Genomic DNA, 24102 nt, shown 5'->3' with positions numbered 1-24102 from the left:
ATGGATCTTCCTTGCTAGATTAGGGCAAACATTAATATAGGTCTAGTAAATGCTATTAATGCTCTAATACTCAGACATATTCATGCAAGCAATAAAATGTAGAAATAAATTAAAATAGTTTAAAATTAAAATATCACACCTCTATCTGATGCACAGTCCATGTTGGAACCCTTGTTTATGACAACTACTGAAACTAAGACCACCCAAAACTGCAAAGTTTGGAAACTGAACACGTGAGAGGACTTGAGTGGATTTTATTTTATTTTTTTAAAATATTTTTTATTAAGAAGTTTTTACAACCACAAAAACATAACATAAACACAACAAATACATAAACAAACAAAACAAAAACAGAACAAGAAACAAGTACAATTTCATATCTTAATTTCTTATACCTTTCTTCCCCGACTTCCTCATGCCTCCCTTTTCTGTATTCCAGATTCTAATCAATTATTCAGCAAATCTTCCCTTATTTTAATTTAAATTTAATTTAATCTTCCTTATTCTCCTTGTCTTAACCATTACTAATAGTAACCGTTTACTTTCCAATCCAACATCATTCTAACTTTCATTAATTTTATAGTATTTCTTTAAATAGTCCTTAAACTTTTTCCATTCTTCTTCCGCTGCTTCTCTTCCCTGGTTTCGGATTCTGCTCGTCATTTCTGCCAAGCCCATGTAGTCAATCACCTTCATCTGCCATTCTTCCAGAGTGGGTAGATCTTGTGTCTTCCAGTACTTCGCAATAAGTATTCTAGCTGCTGTTGTAGCATACATAAAAAAAGTTATATCCGTCTTTAACACCCCTTGGCCGACAATGCCCAAGAGAAAGGCCTCTGGTTTCTTAGAGAAGGTATATTTAAATACCTTTTTCAGTTCATTATAGATCATTTCCCAGAATGCCTTAATCTTCGGGCACGTCCACCAAAGGTGGAAGAATGTACCTTCCTTTTCTTTACATTTCCAACATTTATTATCAGGCAAATGGTAAATCTTTGCAAGCTTGACTGGGGTTATGTACCACCTATAGATCATTTTCATAATATTTTCTCTTAAGGCATTACATGCCGTAAATTTCATCCCGGTGGTCCACAACTTTTCCCAATCAGCAAACAAAATGTTATGACCAATGTCCTGAGCCCATTTAATCATACTTGATTTAACCGTTTCATCTTGTGTATTCCATTTCAGCAGCAAATTGTACATTCTTGACAAATTCTTAGTACTGGATTCTAACAATTCAGTCTCCAATTTTGATTTTTCCACCTGGAAGCCAATTTTACTGTCCAATTTAAACACTTCATTTATTTGATGATAGTGCAACCAATCTCTCACCTTCCCCTTTAGTTTCTCAAAACTCTGCAATCTCAGTTTGTCCCCTTCCTTTTCCAAAATTTCCCGATATCTTGGCCACTTCGACTCCATATTTAATTTTTTAACTGCCTTAGCTTCCATTGGCGACAGCCACCTTGGGGTTTTGTTTTCCAGCAAATCTTTATATCTAATCCAGACATTTAGCAGTGCTTTTCTGACAATATGGTTTTTAAAACCTTTATGTGCTTTAACCTTGTCATACCACAAATATGCATGCCAGACTTGAGTGGATTTTAAGATGGAACTTGTGGAGAATTTTAGAATTCAGCTTTTGTCCTCCAAGTATCCTATCTGCACCATCACAAACTTAACTTCTTCAGCACATACCAATTATCCAATATGTCCATAGCTAACTGAATATCATTTTAGTGGCCTGTCTTAAAAGAAGAGATTTTGAGCTTCAACTCTCACCTGTTTTGATCTCTAGGCAGTTGCCGAAGTCTCATTTTCAACGTTATGATGCTCCTGCCTAGCCCTAAGTGTCAAGGCTCTGCCCTGAAAGATACACATGGTTCATTCTTCATTGTTGTGAGCACCACAAAAACATCACCTATCTGCCCTATGACAGCTCTCAGCTCTTCCTTTCGACTTCAGGCAACTGTCCCTTCACAATTATTTTTTGAGTATCTGAGATTAGGGCTATCTTAGAATTTCAAATGTGTAGGTGAGTCAAAAAATATCTTCTGTTTTACAAACTATTTCCCTTTTATTCCTCCACCTGCATTCTAATAAAATAATAGACCTTTTGACTAAGTGATTTTTAATGCTTTGAAACTTCCCCCAAACAATACTTACTTCAATAAAATTGAATAAGGCATATGACAGAGAAGAGAGAATGTGCTGCAGACTTATTCAGTGGATACTGGGGAATTAGACTGGTTCTCTCCAGTGACCCTAGTCCAGAGCCTAACCTATTATTTAGGCTACCTCTGGTTTTAGGAATATGTTTCCCCAACCCCTAGGAAGGCTGTGTAGCATATACAGGGGGAGGAGAGGAGGAAAAGTCCCATTCCAGAAGTGGGAATCCTTTCACTGATGGGACATGCAATTGCATACCATCCTATGGATTTTACTTACCCATTTTCTCATTGACACTGCTGTTGTGGCAAGGTTTAACTGCTGAAAGCTGTAAGGCATTAGGGGTGTTCTCAGCCCAGGGTTTCTCGTAGCCAGGCACCTCAAGAATCCAATCAAAAGCCAGACTAAGCTCAAGAGTGCCAACTATGCTACACTTCAACTCCTGTCACTTAGTTGAGAACTCCATCAGTGGATCTCAAGGCCTGGCCCTGCATATCTCCACCCTGAGGAGCAACTTTTTTCAACAGAAAATGCCCTTTGCGCCTTCCCCTTTTGGAATCTGATACCTGAGCACCTGCATTAGACTACATTATGTAACTCTGCCCCCTTTGACTTTCAACTAGCGCCTCTGGAACTGGACCTGAATGTATCTTTAACAGGGTTTCTCACATCTGTCTCCCCCACAAATAAAATTGATGACCCCTGGAGCTCAACCTCTTGGTGGTATGATACCAGATGGGTTTTGACACAGTACTGTTGACATCATAAATAACCCCTTCTGCCTTCCTTGTGTACCTCCAAGCTTCTTTTTTAAAAAATGCAAGAATGTTCATAGTGTATCATTTTTCAATATTTGCAAATGTATTATTATTTTTTTTGGCGAAGGTCTGTTGCCATATCAAGCAATGCTATCTTGGTCTATAATTATATTTGGACCACAAAATAAGTATTTTAAAAAATCAATACCATTTATGTATTTAAGATCTGCACAACTGATTTATGTGTTTGTGATCACTGCTCATTTCGTTTTGTGAAGCTGCCTATTACTGGTTTATTAAAGCCTCATTATAGTATTAAGCCTGAATGTCAATCTTGGTTCCAGTCCAGGCTCTGCCTACTCTATTTAGTAATTACCAACATAAATAATATCGAATTGGAGTGAATTTGAATCTTGCTGATCAATAGAAAATTTACTCTAGACATCCTGGCACTTTGTCACTATTCCCCAAAGAAGCATTATTAATACAAACTTGCCTAGCTGAAAAGAAATATGTGTGCATAGTCAGAACAGTAAGTTGGCCACTAATTCAGTTTCTCCACAAAGCAGTATTATACCACACCACAGGGAAAAAAATGCTTACTTGATGGGCAGTGCAGTATTGTTTGCACACTCTTATATAGCAGAGTTTTTAATCCTACCAGATAAAAGCCTAGGCAGCCAATAAGGGCCACATTAGGCATGACATAGAAGACCCATCATTTGATCATCTAAAACTGTTTCTGTTGCTGAAAGAATCTACTGCATGGTGGAAAACTGGCCACAGGGGTTAACTTTTTCCTCATGCACCATTGTTGACATAAACTCCTCCCAAGCTAACAGTATACACAGCAGATGGAAATGGAGGTATCTTTTTTTCTTCACTCCTAATAGAGAGGTTACTTTTGGAGGTAACCTCTCCTTCCCCAGAACTATGGGTCATATCTGAGGGCACTGTGGTTGCTTTAATGAAAGAAGAAGACTGAGATAGATCTAACTTTACAGATTTTACACCTAGTTTGACCCTAAGAATGCAATGAATGCAACACACACTGTGGATGCTTTAATGAAAGAAAAAGACTGAGATAGATCTAACTTTACAGATTTTACACCTAGTCTGACCCTAAGAATGCAATGAATGCAAAACATACTGTAAATACTATCATCTACCGGAGGGTATATATATATATATATATATATATATATATATATATATATATATTCGTTCACTATGGTAAATGTACGTTTTAGACATATATTTAAGTGGACTATAGGGTGCACTCAAGTAGAAAGATAAGCAATCAGCATCCCTGTCCAAATACCATTCTCCAAATATTGATATTGATGAGAAGTAGCTGTGTTCTCTGTGTTCCATTTAAAGTATTCTTATACTACATTAACAGCCATTGCTTCCATCAAAGAATCCTGGGAACTGTAGTTTGTTAAGGGTGTTGGGATATGTCTGTGAGGTCAGCAGCCTTAAGTCTGCTTTAAATGAAGGGTATGAATGTGACTGATTCATAAAAGGCTATTTTAGAATGAGGGGGAATCAATTTTTCTCATAGTTTTCTTCCAGCAAACAAGCTGCTAGCCAGCAGTGGTGTAGCGTGGGCTGCCAGTGCCCAGTGCCGTGCAGAGGGGAGGTGGGAGGGAGGGAAACAGACGGAGGATGCATGCACATTCAGCTGCCTAAGGGTGTCACTCAGGAGATCACAGAGATACGAAAAGAAGAGTCATTCCATTATCTGGAAATGTCACTTCCTGGTTCGCATGGAGAAGCTGTTTTCAGTGGAGCCCATGTGTGCCAAAGATTGCACATTTTTAATATTATTTTTATCTAGCTTAGAACAAAAAAAATACAAGCAGTTCCTATGTTTATTTTACTGGCTGAGGCATTGTAGTAATGCATCACTTTCTGAACACTGATTTATAACATTAATAATCATTTGGGAAAATACCTTAGTTTAGAAAATGCTTATCATAATTAAAATGTAATTAAAAATCCAACTTTAAAAAAGCCCCTCTCTTCACACTGTTAGTCATGACACCGACACCACTTTGCCATTAAAATATATCTTTAAAGGTATCTATCAAAAGTGTTTATTAAAATCTAATTACATAGATGATAAGTGTGCATTTCTCATGTAGCACTTGAAATAATCCCCAGTTGATTGGGTCTCTTTTTCCCATCAGGCTAATTTTATTCTTAAAAAAACATTTTTATTTAATCTGTTGTAGAGGGTTTAACACACTCCATAGGATATCTAAAAGATCTAAAAGAACAATTTAATTAGAAGAGTGTTTGATGCTCAAATGCAGATCGCAAATGCATTTTCTTTTCATTTTCACTACAGGAAATGGCCCAATGGAATTTTTATTTATACGAGATCTGCAGTTGGAAGGAGGGTTGAACATTTCTCAAATGAAAGGGGTAAATCAGCATATGCAGCACAAGTAGTTGATTAATTGCTGCATATTCATCTCCGTGCTATACTCCTTGGCTCCAATCAAGAGATATTATGTACATAAAACAACATCTGTCAATGCCTGATTGTCCAACAGGTGGTCAGCAGTATCACTTTTGATAGCACCAGTCACCTCTTTGGAATGAATGGGGGTAGTGAATCTACCACCACCATCTTTGTCACAAAGTTGTTGGCATCAATCATCAGCTCAGTGGCTCCCAGTCTGGGATCAATAACTATACAAGCAGCTCCAAGGTCCAGATATTGGGCATCATATGTGTCACACCTTTTGTATATATGACTTCCAAACCATCTGGAAATGTAATTATGAAAGCCCATATCATTGTAGACATTCCCTGATATGGATGAGGACAGCTGGATGGGGGTGGTAGACTCAGATTTATAAATGGAAGCTAAGCATCTCATGCAAAGAAAGAACAGATTATTTCTCATTTTGATTTACAGTTAGAATCCCCAAATATCAACAGGGTAGTATTCATTTAAGTTATTTACTTTAGTTATGTCCACTGAATTTAATCAGTCTTCTAAACTAATTAATAGTACCACCCACATTATGTACTCTGCAAGGTCTTCTGTTGCAGTGATGCAGCTGCCCATTCCCTGGGTTCACTATGGCACATAGGAAGTAGAATGATGGATCAACCCTCAAACAAATTTGGTTGAAGTAGGATATGTGCAGAATATTTGCTCATCTTAAAACCAAAGTATAATTGTCAGGAGTTTTAATAGATGGTGGACAAAAGAAGAAATAGCTAGTGCATTGTATGTAGCGTTAAACAAGTGTACAGTAAACTGATTATTCTGCTCGTTAATACCAAGAAGTTAGTAGTTCAAAATGATTTATCTGTTGAAATGAAACAACCTAATTTATGTAGCTTTCTAAACAAAACTTATACTCATTTCTGAAATTTAAAAAACCTAATATCTTGAAGTTTTTGTTTCTTATGTATATGCCAATGGATCTTAGGACAAAAAAGGAATATACCGGTACTCAGGTCATAGAAACAGCAACAACTTTGAAAACCCTTGGATAAATGTAATGGAAAACAGGAAGACAACAGAGAAGTTTAAAAATGTAATTTATGAATATAACAATTTACTGAAGGAAGAGATGAACAACCTTGTAAAAATCTCTCATTATTGCTAGACATTGTGCTGGATAAATGTTCTTCTAGCCTTTCCAAGTGATAAAAGTATTTCTCATTCCCTTGAAATTTATTAATATTAGAATTGTCTCCAGAGATTCAATAATTTTGCAAAGGCTATCCTGTCAAGGCGGGTTTCTTTGTGTGTGTTTTTTTGCTTTGTTAGGCCAGAAGACAGACATTTTTGGAAGCTACTGCAAAAGCCACTTACTTCATGAGCATAACTGATAAATTCTAAAAATTACTAACAATGAGTAAAGGGTTTTCCTTTTGTTGATGGTTCTGAACAATAAAATTTACTCTACTTGAAACACAAAACAGGAATATAAAATTAACCAGAATAATGCATGCTGGTTTCAACAAAAAATTACCTGCAAATTTTATTAGAATCTGTATTCAATTTCAAATGGCGACTTAAAATATGGGTACCATTCACTGTGTTCTGGGGATTCTCCTAATCCCCCAGAGTCATTTTTTTTGGCGCTGCAGGTGGAGTAGAGGGGGAAGAAGCCCTGTTATGCTAGTGGGAGCCCTTGTTGGCTTGTATCTAACACTAGTCCTACTCAAAGTAGAGCAACTGAAGTTAATGGACATACACATGGAAGTCATACACATGGAACAGGATTTATGAAACTGGGTTCTACTGCATTTTCTTTCCCCCTGCACTCACTTTCATCCCTAACAGGACCAGTGGTCAGGGATGATGGGAGTTGTAGTCCCAAAATATCTGGTGGGCTGAGTTTGCCTATGCCTGGTCTAAGGGGTGACTATAGACAAGAATTCAAACATTTAAATCAGCAGCAAAAAATAATGGGGGCATCTTATGTGACCGGAAGTGTCACATAGATTAGGGCTGCCATACGTCTGGATCTTCCTGGACATTACTGAGATTTCAAAGGGATTTTGGCATTTTTGTAAAATAAAAGGAAATCCTGGGCTTAAGCACTTTTTGATCATGTTTGAGCTATATAAATTAGACACCCTACATCAACAAGGGCCTATAAAGTGGTAGTATTCAAATATGTTCAGTATGCACATTAATAAAGCCTTGTAGTAACACTGAACATCTGTTACTGCTTTCCCTATTTCTTCATTGATAGAAAGAGATGACCATTTGGAAATCTGTACACAGCTGAAAGTGTGCATGCCAATATGCCCTAAAACTAAATTTTAATAATGGTGGTAGATAATTGCTGCAGGCCAACAGAAAGGGCTTGCATAGCAGTTTATTTGACAGGACCTCAGAAGTGTCCTTGAAAGTTTATTCAAGTCCTGTAGGTCAACAATAAAAGAGTTCAATCAGCAATTCTGCCAAGGTTTTTCTCTGACCCAGATGATATGCCTTTGATGTTTCTGTTACTTTGAAATTTTAACTCAGTACAATTCTACCTTCAAATATTTCCCATTGCTTGAAAAGGGGTTTCAAAATAAAATCAGTTTGTGCTTTTAAAAAATCAACGTTAATTAAGATTTGGACAACATAGTTGCAAGAAACAAAACAAATGAGCAGGAAAGTGTATAAAAACTGGGTCACAAAATGAAAGTATGACTGAGGAGGGAACTGCCACCCAAACCTTCATTTCCCTGTGTGATGGTAACTGGCCTCACATTCCACAACCCTTGGCCCAATACTCTCCTGCACTTCTTTCCCTCAGCTCTAAGTATTGTCTCAACTTTTCCCTCATTTGTCTTTGATTTTTGTGGGCACCATCACTTTCTGGTCCAACTTTCGCCCCCTTGACCCCTCCTACTTCTACACATTCAACCTTAGCTCCCTGCTGACTGTCCTTGCTTGTGAGTATTTATTTTACAGCCCCCCTTCCCTTTGGACCTCTTGAGCAAAAAACTTGCTGTTATTGATGGAAAGATCTGTGTGGGTAGTATGAAAAGATTGGACTAATGACCGAATGTCACACTCGTTCCTTTTAAATTTGCCTATACACACAAGAGGTCTGTCTCACAGATGAAAGGTTACAGGTTCGTCTATATTTCCCTCCATCTCAAACAGTAACCTCTCCATGTAGCAAATACTAGTGAAGACTGGTAAACACTTGTAGACACTTTAATATTCTTTCTTGTAGGCAGCGGCTCCTATCAAGAAATGAAAAAGTAATACTGGAAGAGGCCCTCCCATTGTGGGGAGTATGTTTCTGACTGTGGAAACAAATTTGCCCCTGTATTAAGGAATAAAAATTGGCAGAGAGAAGTCTGGGGTTGGTTTGCATGAGGTATTAAAACTATATTAATGAACCCCCCAAATTAGCATAACAAATTGCAAATAGTAATCCAGTCTGGGTATCAACCACACACCAGCAATAAATTGTCCCATGTAACTATCTAATATATTTATAACTATATTTTAAAGTGGCAGAACTTTTTCTTCAATTTCATTAGTAGTTTCCTTGGTCAAGGTAAATAATAATATACATTTCTCCACCCCTTTTCCTGTAATGAAACGGGCTTCAGTTTAAACTTTCATCTGCACAGTACTTCAATATGCATAATTATGATATAGTATTAAAATAGATAGGCTTAAGCTATTCATCATCAAGTGATCCAACTAAAAATATCAACAATAATTAGTCATTCAACTTAATTAATTTTCCATACATGTAAGCATTTATATCCCTCACTTAAACAAGGTGAAAATAAAATAAGAGGCCCGGATTTCTCTGTGTAGATATGTTCCCTGTGTCTAAAAGAGGTGTTTTAAAAATATACGTATCTTTGTTACAACTGTACTGCTAGCAAAAGGCCTGTGCTCCAAAGCTGACTCTGAATAACCAGGATGATTAGATTTGAATGTGACAATTTACTGAAATCTGTGAGCAAAGACATCTTCGCATCAGAGTCGATTGATTCCCATGCTGAATTAACCAAGAATGGGAAAGTTTTAAAAACTATTGGATGAGATTATTTTCATAACTGAACTTGAACCTACAGCACTAGGAAGGATAAAGTCAAACCATCCAACAAAAGAAACATTAGTTCCTTTGAGCTCCAGTACTAGCACTTTAATGTTGTTTTCTAGCTATCTCCTTTGTGTAGCTAATATTATGATCACAGATGAGATTTTATACACCTCAAGCCTACACGTCCTTGAGTTTGTGCTGAAGAATGTAGCATGGCCTTGTACAGTTAATCAAAACGGAGCTTGCAAATTGAATATTAAAGTCCATGTTGAAATGGAACAGACAAGGGTAAGCATCTGAGAAAGGTGTAAAAAGACACTCAAATCTCTAGGGGTACAAATTCTTCACCCACATAACCTCTGAGGTCATTTCTCACCCACACAGATTCTGTATCCAGCAAGGACATGAAGAATGTGCCCATTCACACGTTCTGTCATTTTTTACTCAGTCCTTTATCAATGTGTCCATCTTCAATGCAGTCATTCCTATCCTCGTATGTACGGCACTCCCCATTGCTTCAACTGCTGAAAGTCCGCTAAAGGAAAATTATTCTGCCATTTAAAACCTTGTTTCTTTAGATTTACATAACCTCAATATTCAGTTTGGAGAGTGACATTTCTAAGAAACTGAGGGCAATCCAACTTTTTAAACATGCAAATTGTATCTGGTGCAAAAATCTGAGGATTAAATGTATTTTGCCATGACTGTTCCAGTATAAACCTTTGTATCTAAAATATGCCACAGCATAGGATAGAGTTACAGAAACATTTACTGCATACTAACTGAAAATTAACCTTTTGACACTGACCAGTAGAAAATCAGGTTTTTGTGTGTGGAGAGTCTGAATGTTGGGTGACCTGTGCTCGTGATTACAGTATCTGAAATTCTGAATGGCTAGAGAAATAGGCAGGGATAGAGCAATATATTTTCTTTGGGAGAGGCTCTCCATGTTAATCAGTGCTCATCAATTAATATTTTTAAATTGAAAAAAGTAGACACTTCTTCATTTTACTGATGCCTCCATTCCTGACTGGAGAAAGATTTGCAAAAGGTTTTTCTTTTTCTTTTCTGTTTTGAAAAATCTTTATTATCTATCTGCCGCCACAAAAATCGTTGGCTCCAAGTATGTTATAGGATCATGTTTACTACATGAAGTTACTTAGAGCTACTAGTACATGATACATGGTTTCAATTGCAGCTTTGATATGACTAGACAGCTTGGTGCCAGAGATGAACGATTGAAACAAGTAAAATGGGTTTCTTCTTCCTGGTTCAGTTATCTAAGCCTCTGCTTTTTACCCAACCCACACTTAAAACCATAGAATCTACAGATTGATGTTTAGAAAATTGGCATAGTGTTCCATGCTAAAAATAATTTCCACAGCCTACTTGTAATATTGGAAGTAATATTGATATTATTCTTGTTTAGCGAGTTAAGATTTTTAGATTTATGTCATTATAGTTCCAGAGCGTGCAGGAATTAAATTGAAACAGAGACCAACACATCAGGAATGCCCTAAAGCTTTTGCATGTTTACAAGCAGTTTAAGTACTCAAATAAGTACTTTTCAAAATAGGAGAATTTAACATGTGTAAAAAGGTAAAGGTAAAGGGACCCCTGACCGTTAGGTCCAGTCGCAGATGACTCTGGGGTTGCAGCGCTCATCTCGTTTTACTGGCCGAGGGAGCCAGCGTACAGCTTCCGGGTCATGTGGCCAGCATGACTAAGTCGCTTCTGGAAAACTGTAGTGTTTAATGAACAATAAAACATGTATTTTATACATGTGTGTTTGTTATGATGCAATCTGCTTTCCTGAGACAATATCAAAAATTAGCAAGCATCAGTTTGTTGTAGGAGTGCACTGGCTTGCTTTTATTGTTTTAATTTATATTGTTGATTTTACTATGTGCTTATTATAATTTTACATGCTCTTAGTACTTCAACAGTCCAATGGGCTAAGAATGTAAAACATGATTTCTTGAGCTGAATAATAAAATTGATTAGTTTCAGGCTCTTTCTTTGAACTCCTAACAGGTTTTATACAGTTGTTGCACTATATGCATCTTCATGACTATGAATGGAACAAATTATATACTGTACCTAATAGTTCACCCATCCATTTTCATCATTGCAAAACCTGGTGTCAGAACCCATGACTTTCCCAATGCCCAGGATTGACGATATTTTGACACGTGTGAGGCAGGGGAAGATTTTTACCAAGCTAGACCTCAGGGGAGCATACAATCTAATTAGGATAAGGGAGGGGGACGAATGGAAAACGACCATGTTCACCCCCCCCGGGGGCTTTTGAGTACTTAGTCATGCCATTTGGATTACAATCGGGGTCCGCCTGCTTTCAAGCATTCATGCACCATGTGTTGGGTCCCCTGCTGTGGATGACGTCTTAATCTATTCGGACAATGAAAAGCAACACGTCAGAGACATCAGGGAGGTGCTACAGAGATTGAAGAAGCATCAGTTGTGGGTCAAGCTGGAAAAATGCCAATTCCACACCAGGGAGGTCAAGTTCCTGGGGTACAGATTGTCAGACAAAGGACTAGCTATGGACCCGGGCAAGGTGAAGGCAGTGCAGTGCTGGAATGGAAAGCCCCCCAAAACAGAAAGGATGTGCAGAAGTTCCTAGGCTTCAGCAACTTCTACAGGAAGTTTATAAAGAACTTCGCTCACTTGACAGTGCCCATAACGGATTGTCTTAGTAGCAAAAAGAAGTTCGTGTAGACAAAAGGTGCGCAGCAATCCTTTGAAAGACTGAAGAAGGCGTTCGCCTTGGAAGAGCAGCTCCTGCACGTAGATGCGGAGAAGCCCATGAGACTGGAGACAGATGCGTCTGACCGCGCCATTGGAGCGGTCCTTTTGCAGCCCGGGGCCAAGCAGAACTGGAGGCCGTGTGCCTTTTTCTCAAGGAAGCTGAGCAAGTCGGAGCAAAACTACACAGTGTATGACCGAGAACTGCTTGTGATCTATGCGGCATTTCGGCAATGGAGACATCTATTGATAGGGGCGCGGCACAAGATCCAGGTACGAACTGACCACAAGAACTTGGAATACTGGCGGACCGCGCGAGTGCTCAACCAGAGACAGATCAGATGGTCCCAGGAGTTTGCCAAGTTTTCCTTCGAGATCCGATACGTGCCGGGAGAGGAAAACGTAAGGGCAGATGCTCTCTCCCAGAAACCGGAGTACATGGAAGGAGAGGGACCACCAGAGACCAGGCACGTGTTCCCCGAGGACCGCTGGGTGTGTGGGGGAGCATTGGTTGGGAAACGAGAACTGGCAGGGCTCACCAGAGACGATGAGTTCGCTCAGACAAAAATCAGGGAACTCCGGGACGGTAAGGAAGACAATGGAGGGTTTGAGGAAAAGGAAGGGCTACTGTACTATAAGGGGGCGCTGTATGTACCGGGGGAGACTTTGAGGGGGAAGGTACTTAGACAACTCCATGACAACCCAACAGCTGGGCACTTTGGACAGCACAAGACCATGCTACTTGTCACCAGACAGTTCTGGTGGCCAAAGGTGAGGGAAGACGTACGAGAATATGTACGAGGGTGTGACCGATGCCAAAGGGCTAAGGGGGAAAGGGGTGCCCCCGCGGGGTTACTGGAACCCTTACCTACACCGGGAAAGCCCTGGGAGGTGGTGTCCATTGATTTTATGACAGATCTGCCCAAGTCAAGGGGAAAGACAGCGGTCATGGTAGTAGTCGATCTACTGACTAAAATGTGCCATTTCGTAGCTTGCTCACATGCAGCAACGGCAGGGGAGACAGCCAGGCTGTTTGTGGATCACATTTTTAGACTGCATGGGGCTCCTTTGAGGGTAATCTCAGATCGCGGGAAACAATTTACTTCCCGGTTCTGGAGGAAGCTCATGAGCTTGCTACAGGTTGAGGTGAGCTTCTCAACGGCGAGGCACCCAGAAACCAACGGACAAGCCGAAAGAGCGAACGGTATACTCCAGCAATACCTACGCTGTTATGTCAGCGAGAGACAGAATGACTGGGTAGAGAAATTAGCTTTGGCTGAATTTGCGTACAATAACGCTGAACACGTGTCCACGAGAATGAGCCCTTTCATGGCCAATTACGGGTGTCACCCCAGGGCCTTCCCGGGGCGGGGGGAGGAAGGATGGAGTGTACCTGCGGCTGAGCATTTGGGGAGGAAATGGGGGCCTTACACCAGCAACTCAGGTTGAACTTGGAGCGGGCCAAGGAAGTTTACAAGAGGCAGGCAGACAGGCACCATCGGGAGGGGGAGGCCATACGGGTGGGAGACTGGGTGTGGTTGTCATCCCAAGGGTTGCCCCTAAAGGGAGGGTGCAAGAAGTTGCAGCCGAGGCGGCTGGGGCCTTTTGAGGTAATACAGCAGGTTAACCCAGTGGCATTTAAATTCAAGTTGCCTGACAGCATGAAGATACATCCGGTGTTCCATAGGTCCCTACTTTCACCTTACAGGGAGGGGCGGGAATTCCCGGGACGGGAGGGAGGGGTTACCACCCACCCGCGAGTAGAGGAGAGGGAACACTGTAACGAAGCCACGGAAATACTCGATTCAAGGTGGCGAGGTCGCCAGGTAGAGTACTTGGTAGCCTGGGAGGGGGAACCTAGGTCGGAAAACACGTGGGTCCCTGCTGAATCAATCACTGACGGGTATCTGGTGGAAGAATTCCACAGTTTGTTCCCAGATAAGCCCAAACCATTAGCTAGATTCTGGGAGGAAGAATTTGGACCCACAGACGATGAAGGGGACTTTGTGGGTTTTCCTGTCTCCAAAGAGGAGGGAGAGTAGGTGTCCGAGGGAGAAGAATCAGATTGGGAGGTTCAACCAGAGGGAAGAGATCTGAGCGGATGGGAGGTTGGTTTTGAATCCTCAGAAGATGATGACAGCTCCTTCCGGGGATTCCCCGCATCGTCGGCCGAGGAGAGAGAGGAGGTTGTATCAGAAAATCGCGCCAGGGGTGGGGGTGGGGTCCTGAGGAGGAGGTGGATGTCAGGGAACTGCCATCAGTGCCGGAGGGAGAGAGCAAGCTCCAGAGGGATTCCAGAGAGCGTCCCGGGATGGGGAGAGGCAGCCCAGCTTCTGGGGAAGAGAATCAGCATAGCACCAGTGGAGAAGGGGGGCAGATGGGGGAATTGGCGAGGCGGTCCCAAGACTCCTTGCCGGGAACCAGCGGGGAGAGTAAGGGTCCTCCGCTGCCTACGCCCTCCTTGCGCAGAAGACTTCCGCGCAGGGAGAGTAGGAGGAGACTAGGCGTCAAAGAGCTTCTTTGCTGGAAGAAGTTTAAGAAACGCCCACTGACGGATTCTGCCAGCGATTGAGACAGCCACGGGTGAGTGGCTGTCCAGACAGAAAAGGTTCACTCAGGCAACCCAGCCAGGTCTTGCCACCGGCTTATGCACGAGCAACTCTTAGAACCATTACACTCCCTTTCATTCCTGTTCCAGACATTACTTGTAACAGAAACCAACTTTTATTCTAAATCAATTCTCTGTTTTTAAAGTTTTTGTTTATCTCTGGATAAAACACCTGTTGATTTCAACCTTCCTATACTAGAAAGAAAGAAAGAAAGAAAGAAAGAAAGAAATGTGGCACTTAAAACTAGTTGCTAAATGAACTAAATCCTTAGTTTAATTTCAAGAAGAAATTTTCAAATTAAGATGAAATGGACTCACCACTATCCTAAAACAAGAGAATAAAATAACAAAGAAACATGCCACTTTGTTCTATGTGAAAGAGAATACTTAATCACGTATCAGCAAAGAATTAAAACACCACAGCACATGAAAGTGTTCTCTTTCTTATTTTACTGGACAAATTAATTGCCAGCAATAGTAAAACTACAGAGCTCTTTAAAATTGTTTCCTAAATATAATAAACAGGACCTAGCACATCTAAATTGCAGCTTCTAAGATCACCACGCAAATGACGGTGGTTGAGGGGCTTCAGCTGAGCTTCTTTATTTAAAATTAAATTGCATCCATCTTTAATGAGTTTGCCAGAAAAAGCTCCTATTCTTTTCTTGGTGCCACAGGACAAAATTATTTACATGTAATCATATTGCTCTCTTCTTCCTCTTAATGTAGAGGATTTAACTATTATATGTATTTTGGCATCAGATCTAACCTGCAAAAATGGGCGTGGCCTATCTGACGTCCCTATGGCAAACACTTTAATAAATCAATTAATCAAGAATTCTTTGGTCCAACTAATAATTTGCTGCTATTCTTAAAATTAGGATGACGATTTTAATGTTTGCTCTACTGCCAGGTGAGTAGATAAGGGTTCCTGCAGTGCAGCTTGTAGCATTTTGTAATTTTTCTCTAAACAGAGGTCTAGGAGTACAAGCAAAGCAATTGTGTTTATCACAAAAATCAAAACAAGAATAATCTTGGGTGTTTTTTCTTTCTTGGCACATATTTGATATTAAAATATAACAGCACAGCTGACTGCAATTGTTATAATAATAACCACTTAAGTGATAACTGGGACAAGAGCAAAATACAGAAATATAAAAATTATCACAGCAAATTTTGTATGCACATCACTCCCCACCCCGTCTCAAATGAAACCAAGGACTGATTTTGGCCATGTTTCTAGGTCAGATTACCCCATTTTCTGCTTTGAAGCATAGGAACAGTTCTGTGAAACACACATGCTTGACTTTGTAATTCAGTTTCTAATTGCCCCTGCTTGCACTGGGAATTCATAGGGGAAGATGTTAAGCACCTCAGTTTATGAAGTGAAATTAACACAAGCCTTTTTTTAACATTTGTGTTTATATGGAGACTTGAACTCTGGCTGCACAAAAGCTGTGAAACCACTTTATTTGCTAATATAACTTATGTAATTGTCATTTTTACACGGCCATGCATTGCTTCCTAAGCTGTTTGAGAAGGCTGACAGTGACAACTACTACAACATTCCTAATCAAATTTCCTTGAAAGAAAAAGCTGAACTAAGCACATTTGTTTTACTATATATAGCTCCTCTTACCTATATAACATAAGAAGATAAAGTGGAGGTGGGTGCATTAAAATTACCTATTTTATTTCTATTAAGTAAATATTATGGTATGCTTCACAATAAAAAGAAATGATATCATGCACAAAGACTTCGTGGAAACAGGCAGAAGTTTCTAGGTTTCCCATTTCCCTTTGTGGCTTAGCAGCATTAAAGAACAACAACAGAACAGTGGTACAGATGCTCAGCAGAGAACACGAATCTTATTTACAGTATATGTGCATGCAGTGACGCATTATCACAACATAGCCCAGAAAGACACAGGGTCATTGTGCTCCATATAAGCAGCAATTCATTTCAATTACTTTGGCTGCTAATGGGAGCTGGTGTCCCTGAAACAGATGTTACCAGCTGATAGGCAGAGACTAGAAATGACATTTTTTCCTCCTAGTCATTCATATTTCTACATTCCGTATGTAGTAATAATTACTCAGATACAGCTGCTACTTGCAGGTAATCTGCAGAGTCTACTCTGGATGCAAGTTTCTGTAAATTAGGCACGAAATGAGCACTGGATGTTGGTCATAACCAACAATATAGAATCTTGTTACCACTGATACTCATTTATTTTGTGCCCTCTGCCTTTAGGCATTTAAGTATTCTGTTCAACTCTATCCCCCACCACACCTCAAAAAAGTTCCCACCCCCACAAATATATGGTTTCTAAAATAAAAACACAAACAATACACCTAGGGGATTAACTATATGTTAAATGCAAATACATGTCCCCATGTATTGGGTTGGTACAAGTGCTTAACCATTTCCCCACAAATTTCCTTTTTATCCAACGGGATTCTAAACATGTTTGCAAGGGTAAAAGATGTGTTTACAAACATTAAGAACAAGAGTCCAGCTAGATCGAAGGTCCCTCTAAGATTCTGCTTACCACAGTAGACAGACATGACTAGCAGGGCATGAATGCCTGCCCTTCTGCAACTGCTATTTACAGGTACATTGACCACAAACCTGGAAATTTAATTTAGCCATCATGGTGAATAGTCACTAGCACATCTCATGGCTGTGAATCCCACCAATTAATTATATGTTGTGTGTATATGCCCCCCCCGTCTGTCCTGGATCTATTGCCTATCAATTAAATTGGGTGAAATACAAGTGCCACTCTGGGGAAACTCCATGAGGGAAAGATTGTTAGAGAGCATTTCAAGTAGGAGCATCAAGGGTTGAGCACTACCTTTCCCCAGTGCTCCTCCACTTGAGTAGAGCAACCCTAACCATGGCTGGGCAGCAGTGGAGTGTGTTGGGGCAGCACAGCCACCATATTTGCAGCACATGCCAGTCACAGCAAAGCCCTGATCTGTGCCATGCCACCCTAGACTTGGGTCTGCTGCTAATTAGTGACAGCAGTAGGAGCAGCTCATCCCTCCTCAACCCTAGGACACCATATTTTTGAGCATTTGAGCAAAGTAAAACAGTGTTCTAGCAACTGGCTGACAAGGTAATAAATGGTTAGATCCATAGGGAACTGGGTGTTTGTGGTTAACATGTTGAATGGATATGGTGCAAACCTAACCAAATCTCTGGTCATTCATATTCACAACAGATACAATACTAGTGACTTTCCTCACATGTCTGTTGACAGGATGGACACTATCAGGATGGCAGAACACAAAATACTATAGACCTCATTATGGTTCTGTAGCATGGCAGACCTGCCTGAGGTAATGATAGGGCTGAGGAACTTTCCAAATTAAGAGTTGTTTTCTACTGCTATAACACAGTTGCTGTGAAAGATACAGATGATGGGTCAAATGGGGGAGAACTGAAACAGTGTTTCTTGAGGTAGTGCTTTGGTTGCAGGAAAATTGCTGGTTTTCATAATCAAAGTGCAATGTATGATTAATAAATGTGGTTTCCCACTCCCAAAAATGGTTCAGTGCAAAGCTGTGTGCTCCCCCCAGCAAGATTATGTCAGTGCCATGAACATTTATTATCTACGGTACATTTCCTGCTATTTCTTCTTCTTTTAATGGCAAATGCATTTTTTCCTATTAATAATTTTATTTGGCAAGTAGGAAAAACCCTCAAAAATAGAAGAACAACCATTACCAATTAATGGAGTTATTGTTTATAAAGCTTGCTAATGTGAACCACAAAGGATATCTAAAATAGCCACCTATTGCCACCATTCTATTCCCTCACCAAGCTGTTACTACTTAAATAACATTTTCCAAATAAAAATAAATTATGTCTGTCAGTACTGTTCTATTGGTGTCTGCATGGATTACAAAATATATAAAGTCATTCCAAAGGCATCAAGAGAGAATGTCCGCTTGGACTTTAAGGAAATGGGAAATCACAGTCCTGGGTATGTTTGCAGACCTGAAAGCTGCGTGTTGGGAAGGGGTGATAATATGGAAAGGGTTCATGTTAGCATGTTATGTTGTTTCCAAGATAATTATTGAAAAAATATGTTGCCCTCCCCAGAAACAGCAAATATATCCTTTTGCCATATAAATGGTCCTTCTATCTACACTCCTCTTCTACAGCACACACATAAACTATTTTTTTCTTAATACTGAGAGTGAGCAGGAAATTACTCTAAGTCACACCTGTCTTTTTGCAGGAAGCAGCAGTGGCTCAGAGGTGTGGGCATGTGCAGGCAATGGTGTCCTCCTATGGCAGCACTGAGCTCATTGGTTTGGTAACAGGGAAGTTGCAGGGGGCAAAATTGATGGGGCAAGGATGAAGGAGCTTTGGGAGAGCAGTGGTAGCCCTGCACATGCAAGTACACACAGAAGGTGCACTGCCAACCTAAGCTCTCATCTTCGCTGGTACCGCCTGGCACTGCACTGGCTGCCTATGTACTGTTGAGCAGCATGCTGTTACTGTTGATTTTGATTCAAGATAACAGTAATGGCTTACAAAATCCTAAATGGCCCTGGGCTAAATATCTACAAGAGTGCTTTCTCCTTTACAGCCAAACTGGTCCTTAAGATTGGCTAAGGGATCTAGTCTTCGGTTCCCATAAGGATTGGAAAGGTTGGGGTACAGAGATGGGTCTTCTTTGTGGCAAGCACCCAATTCTGAAATAGTCTCTCCCCTAGGGAGTCTACATATGCCAGTTGAATATATTTTTGCTTACTTATATTTTGATAATGAGGTGTTTAACCCTCAGCAGCCATGTTTGAATCAGTGTTTTAACAAATTGTTACTATTTCTTTTTAGTATATGCTTTTATTATTTGAGCTGTGATGTTCCTACGATTGTTGTACATTGCCCTCAGCTCCTTTACAGGAAGGGCAATTAATAAATACTTTAAATATACAAACTTTTTTTGTAAAAAAATGATGTTTTTCTTTAGGAAAGTTTAAGTATGATCTGAAAGGCGACCAATTAAATTACAAAGGGGGTGGGCTAAACAGGGGGTAATATGAAACAGTATAGAAAGGGGAATTGGGACAATACTATATGTCATTATTACCAGTGTGTGCATTATCTTGTACACAACAGAGACGTAATTTAATTTCAGTGTAGTCATTTATGAGAAAATTAGACTTGTTGATAGGTAAGCACCATTTAAAAATTAACTGAATCAGAAAGAAGCAAATGCTCTTACTTGCTAAGAGCAGCACCAATAATTATTCAATGAATTTGGAAATTTAACTCCAGCAGTGAAGTATATGAGACTCCTGCTGACACTGGTCATCTGAGAAATAATGATTTATAGCTACTCAGTGCATGCTTACTTATGTGAATACATTTTTCCACTAAGGAATCAAAACAAAATAAGTGCCCTAGCCATTTGAATGGTTCTTTCAAAGAAATGGAAAAGTAAATTGAATGCTAATGAGTGGATTTAGCACAGATGATTTACTCAGCAACTCTGAAGTATAAAACCTGCAAAAGTAACAACACCATCAAGTTAACATTTATATATATCCAGGTTATGGATATGTATGCTACTTTGAGCAAAAAGGAAAGAGCAAAATTGGAAGCATATTTTTGTACTATACACACTGCAAATTTTTGATTGTATGTGTATGTTTCTGATACCTGCAGCAGAATATGAAGCATTATCTGCAGGCACTGCTAAGCATATATATTTACTCTGTTGTAATTTCACTCATACACAGAAGTTACTTCTGATCTACCTAAGCCATGACTGCTCCATATACGATATTTTGCAATTTAATTTTGGTAACTGCCTCTTTTAGGAAGAATATTTCCAAAACAACCCTCTGGTGCTTTGTAGCTTGCAGACAGAGGTCTGTGTGTTTGCACTGACTGATACCATGTCATAGTTTTCTCTATCCATTTTCACCAAAATTGAATAGAGAAGGGGGCTCTTTTTCTTTCTTTTAGGCAGTGCTATTTTTCTAGAAAAAGAGGTGCCATTCTCTTAGAGTGGCAGTAGCGCCTACCTGAGAGCTGCCGGAACTGAGTTCCTGTGAGTTCCCCCTACAAAAAAGCCCTGCTTTTAGGTAGGAAGTCCTGTTGTTTGGTATAGTGCCTGGTACAATATTGCTCTCCAGAGCAGTATCATAATTGCACTAATGAATAATAATTAATAATAGAAATAATTACTTTGGCTTTCAGCAGTTAACTTTCAAAAAAGAAATGTGGGAATTCAGACGCATGAAAACATATGATTGGCATCTACTTCTTCATAGCAGAACATAGTATTTCAATGTCAGTGTCAAGAGAGAGTTGAAATTATTGCAGTCACTTATTGTAAAGCGGTATTGTAATTAGACTTCCTTTGTTTCTTGTATTTTTTTCTCTTTGGAACTGCTGCTCCAGAATGTGTGGTGCTAGCCAGTGTAAAAATGCATATTTTGTCACTGCTAGAAACTAATTAAATTGCAACACATGCAGATTCTTAGTATTATTTTCTACAAATCCTCAACTTTTTCTCTTATATTTTTAAATCAAACTAGAAGAATAAATGAGACATTTGAAAACAATTTTAGAAAATGCATATCATAGGGTATAAATATATATGTAGAAGAGTTAACAACGAAAGAATGTACAGTAATGCCAGATGCTGCCACCAGTTGTTGTTGACTATATTTCTTTTTTTAAAAAATGTAAATTTTAGCATACCCTATCTGTATGATGTGCTTTCACAACAATCAAATTTCTTGCATGGATCCAGCTGTGAAATTACAACCGAAAGACATCTGTCCTTTCATCTTTTATTCTGGGATTTCTGAAAGGACAAGCTATTTATGTGTCTGGTGGGGGCTTTTGCTCATGAAGATAATATTTTAGTGAATCAATCATCTATCTGCTTAAATAGCCTAATGCCTAGCTGTAAAGTTTCAGAATACAGAGCTGAAAATAATTATTCAGCTCTGCTCAAACAAAGCTCCATGACACACAGTTCCTCTTGCTCTACTTGCTTCCAAAACTCAGAAAAACCCAAATGGTAAAAAAATAAAAATAAAAAATTTGTCCACTAGCACCTTATAGACCAACTAAGTTTGTTCTGGTATAAGCTTTCGTGTGCATGCACACTTCTTCAGATAAGGTGCTACTGGACGATTATTTATTTATTTATTATTTTTACTTTGACTGTGTCAGACCAACACGGCTACCTACCTGAATCTAAAAACCCCAAGAGTTTGTGTTTAGGCAGGAACTTGTACTCTATACATCAGGATCAAATGTGTTTCTTGGACAATTTCCCATTGCTTTCCCAATATGCAGAGTACTTACTTAAAGCTATATACTGGGGCCAACACTACCCAGCACCTACATATGATAGCCTTGAAAGGAATTTCCTATTCATTACTCTGGAAAGATTTGATATGGACTGCATCAGGGCCATATTGCAACTATTTTGGCAAATGGTATGAGGTCACATTTGCTTTCCAGTGGCTGGGGCACAAAGCATGGATGCGTATGATCTCCCCTGCATTTTGCCCTGGCCATGGAACCCCTGGCCCTAACATTGAAAAAAGACCAGGGCATCTGTGGTTTACATATTAATGGACATTGCTATTTAATAAACATGTATGCTGACATTATCCCTGCTGTTCTGAAGAAGTTTCTGAAGAAGTGTGGTGTTGTCACAGATTTTTAAACTAAGCTTACTAAATTCAAATTTAACTGTATTCATAAACCTTTCAAAATGCAATTAAAATTACAAAAGATAACTGGACAAAAAGCTGTAGGTCAAGACTTTAAGTATTTGGGAATATTAATCCCTAGAGATTTTTCTAAAGTTGAAAAACTGGACCTTTGTCCTCTCATTGTTGAATTCCAACAAAAACTAAAGACAAGGAATATACTTGCACTCACTTGCTGGGGTGCGTTGAGGCCACAAAAATGCTACTGCCCCACCTCCTCAATCTGTTCAAAGTTATTTCAAAAAAAATTACAGACTAAAATCTTAAAAATGGCAAACCCTTTTAATAAAGTTTATTCATCAGGATAAGAGACCAATATTACCACAAAGCAATGTATAGGTCAGCAATTCAAGTACCATAAGTTGGGCAGTACCTAATGTAAAATGGTACCACAATGAGGCCAATTTGCACAGTGTATTGCTGCTAATCAAGGTTTCAAGCAGGGGCATGGATCACAATGGGATGATCAAACCTCTAATAAAAGACTTTATTAGAGGTTTGTTCTTTACAATCATTTGTAAAGATATTTTGAACAAAATACTTAACCACTTCTTGGCTTCTGATTTGCTTGTCTGGAGGCGTTGGCTTTCCAGGATAGCACCCACGGTCTCTCCAATTTCTCCACTAATTTATCAGTATTGTTTGATAATATTGTTTAAAATAAAGGCAGAATTTTGGACTTTGAAGGGTGCGAAAAGGTGGGTCTTTTTATAGAAATGGAACTCTCCTTACAGACCAAGAATTGCAACAAATTTTGCAGAATACACCTTACAGGTGGATCACCTGACATAAAATTCTCTATGTCATAGGCCAACGCAATGTTCAATCACAAGCCACCCGCATGTTAACATCCATTGGGAATGTAATATATACAATGAACCATCCTGAAAAAAAGCTTGATTTCTGAAATGTATAAATCTCTCAGTGCTTTTTTTTCTAAAAAATGTTTAGGGGTACTCTCATTTTGACTCAAGAAAACCACCATTTTATAGTTCAAATCAGGAAAAATAAATACAGTAAATGGACAAAAGTACAACAATTCACAAAATGTTTAGGCATATACGTCCCCCCAGAAAAAAAGAAATACACCTTTCAAATCAAACAAGATAAAAAAACCTATGAAAATAATACTTGGGTGAACCCACTGATAATATCTGCTGGCATCCTATGTGGGATGTGTCCTTTCTGATCAACCTCTGTAAGAGTAAGAGAAAATGCACTCAGAATATGGAGCCTAGGATTGTTCTTCTTACTATCTCCTCTACAGACTATCCTCTCTCCTCTATCTCTTCTGCAGACGCTCAGGACTTCACCCAGAAAGACTTTATAACTTGCCTAATGAATGTAGTGTGCCTTATAATCACTCAGTACTGGAGAATTCTAAATGCTGGTTTAGACAAGTGTGGGACTTTATTTTAAGGGAAAACTAACAAACCTTGAAACTGAAGAAACAACATAAAAACCAGACAAGTTTTATAAAATCTTTATCTCCTTTATC

At 39.3% G+C, this 24102-nt stretch overlaps 1 protein-coding gene across 10 annotated transcripts in view; it reads right to left on the bottom strand.

The window, feature by feature from the left end:
- TENM2 (teneurin transmembrane protein 2) overlaps window positions 1-24102 on the bottom strand; it is a 719087-nt gene that overhangs the window by 540240 nt on the left and 154745 nt on the right. The window lies entirely within an intron of this gene.

The sequence above is a fragment of the Podarcis raffonei genome, chromosome 2, assembly GCF_027172205.1.
Source record: "Podarcis raffonei isolate rPodRaf1 chromosome 2, rPodRaf1.pri, whole genome shotgun sequence".
Classification (NCBI taxonomy): domain Eukaryota; kingdom Metazoa; phylum Chordata; class Lepidosauria; order Squamata; family Lacertidae; genus Podarcis; species Podarcis raffonei.
Note: the sequence above shows the minus strand (reverse complement) of the source record. Positions and strands in the feature narration are given on the sequence as shown.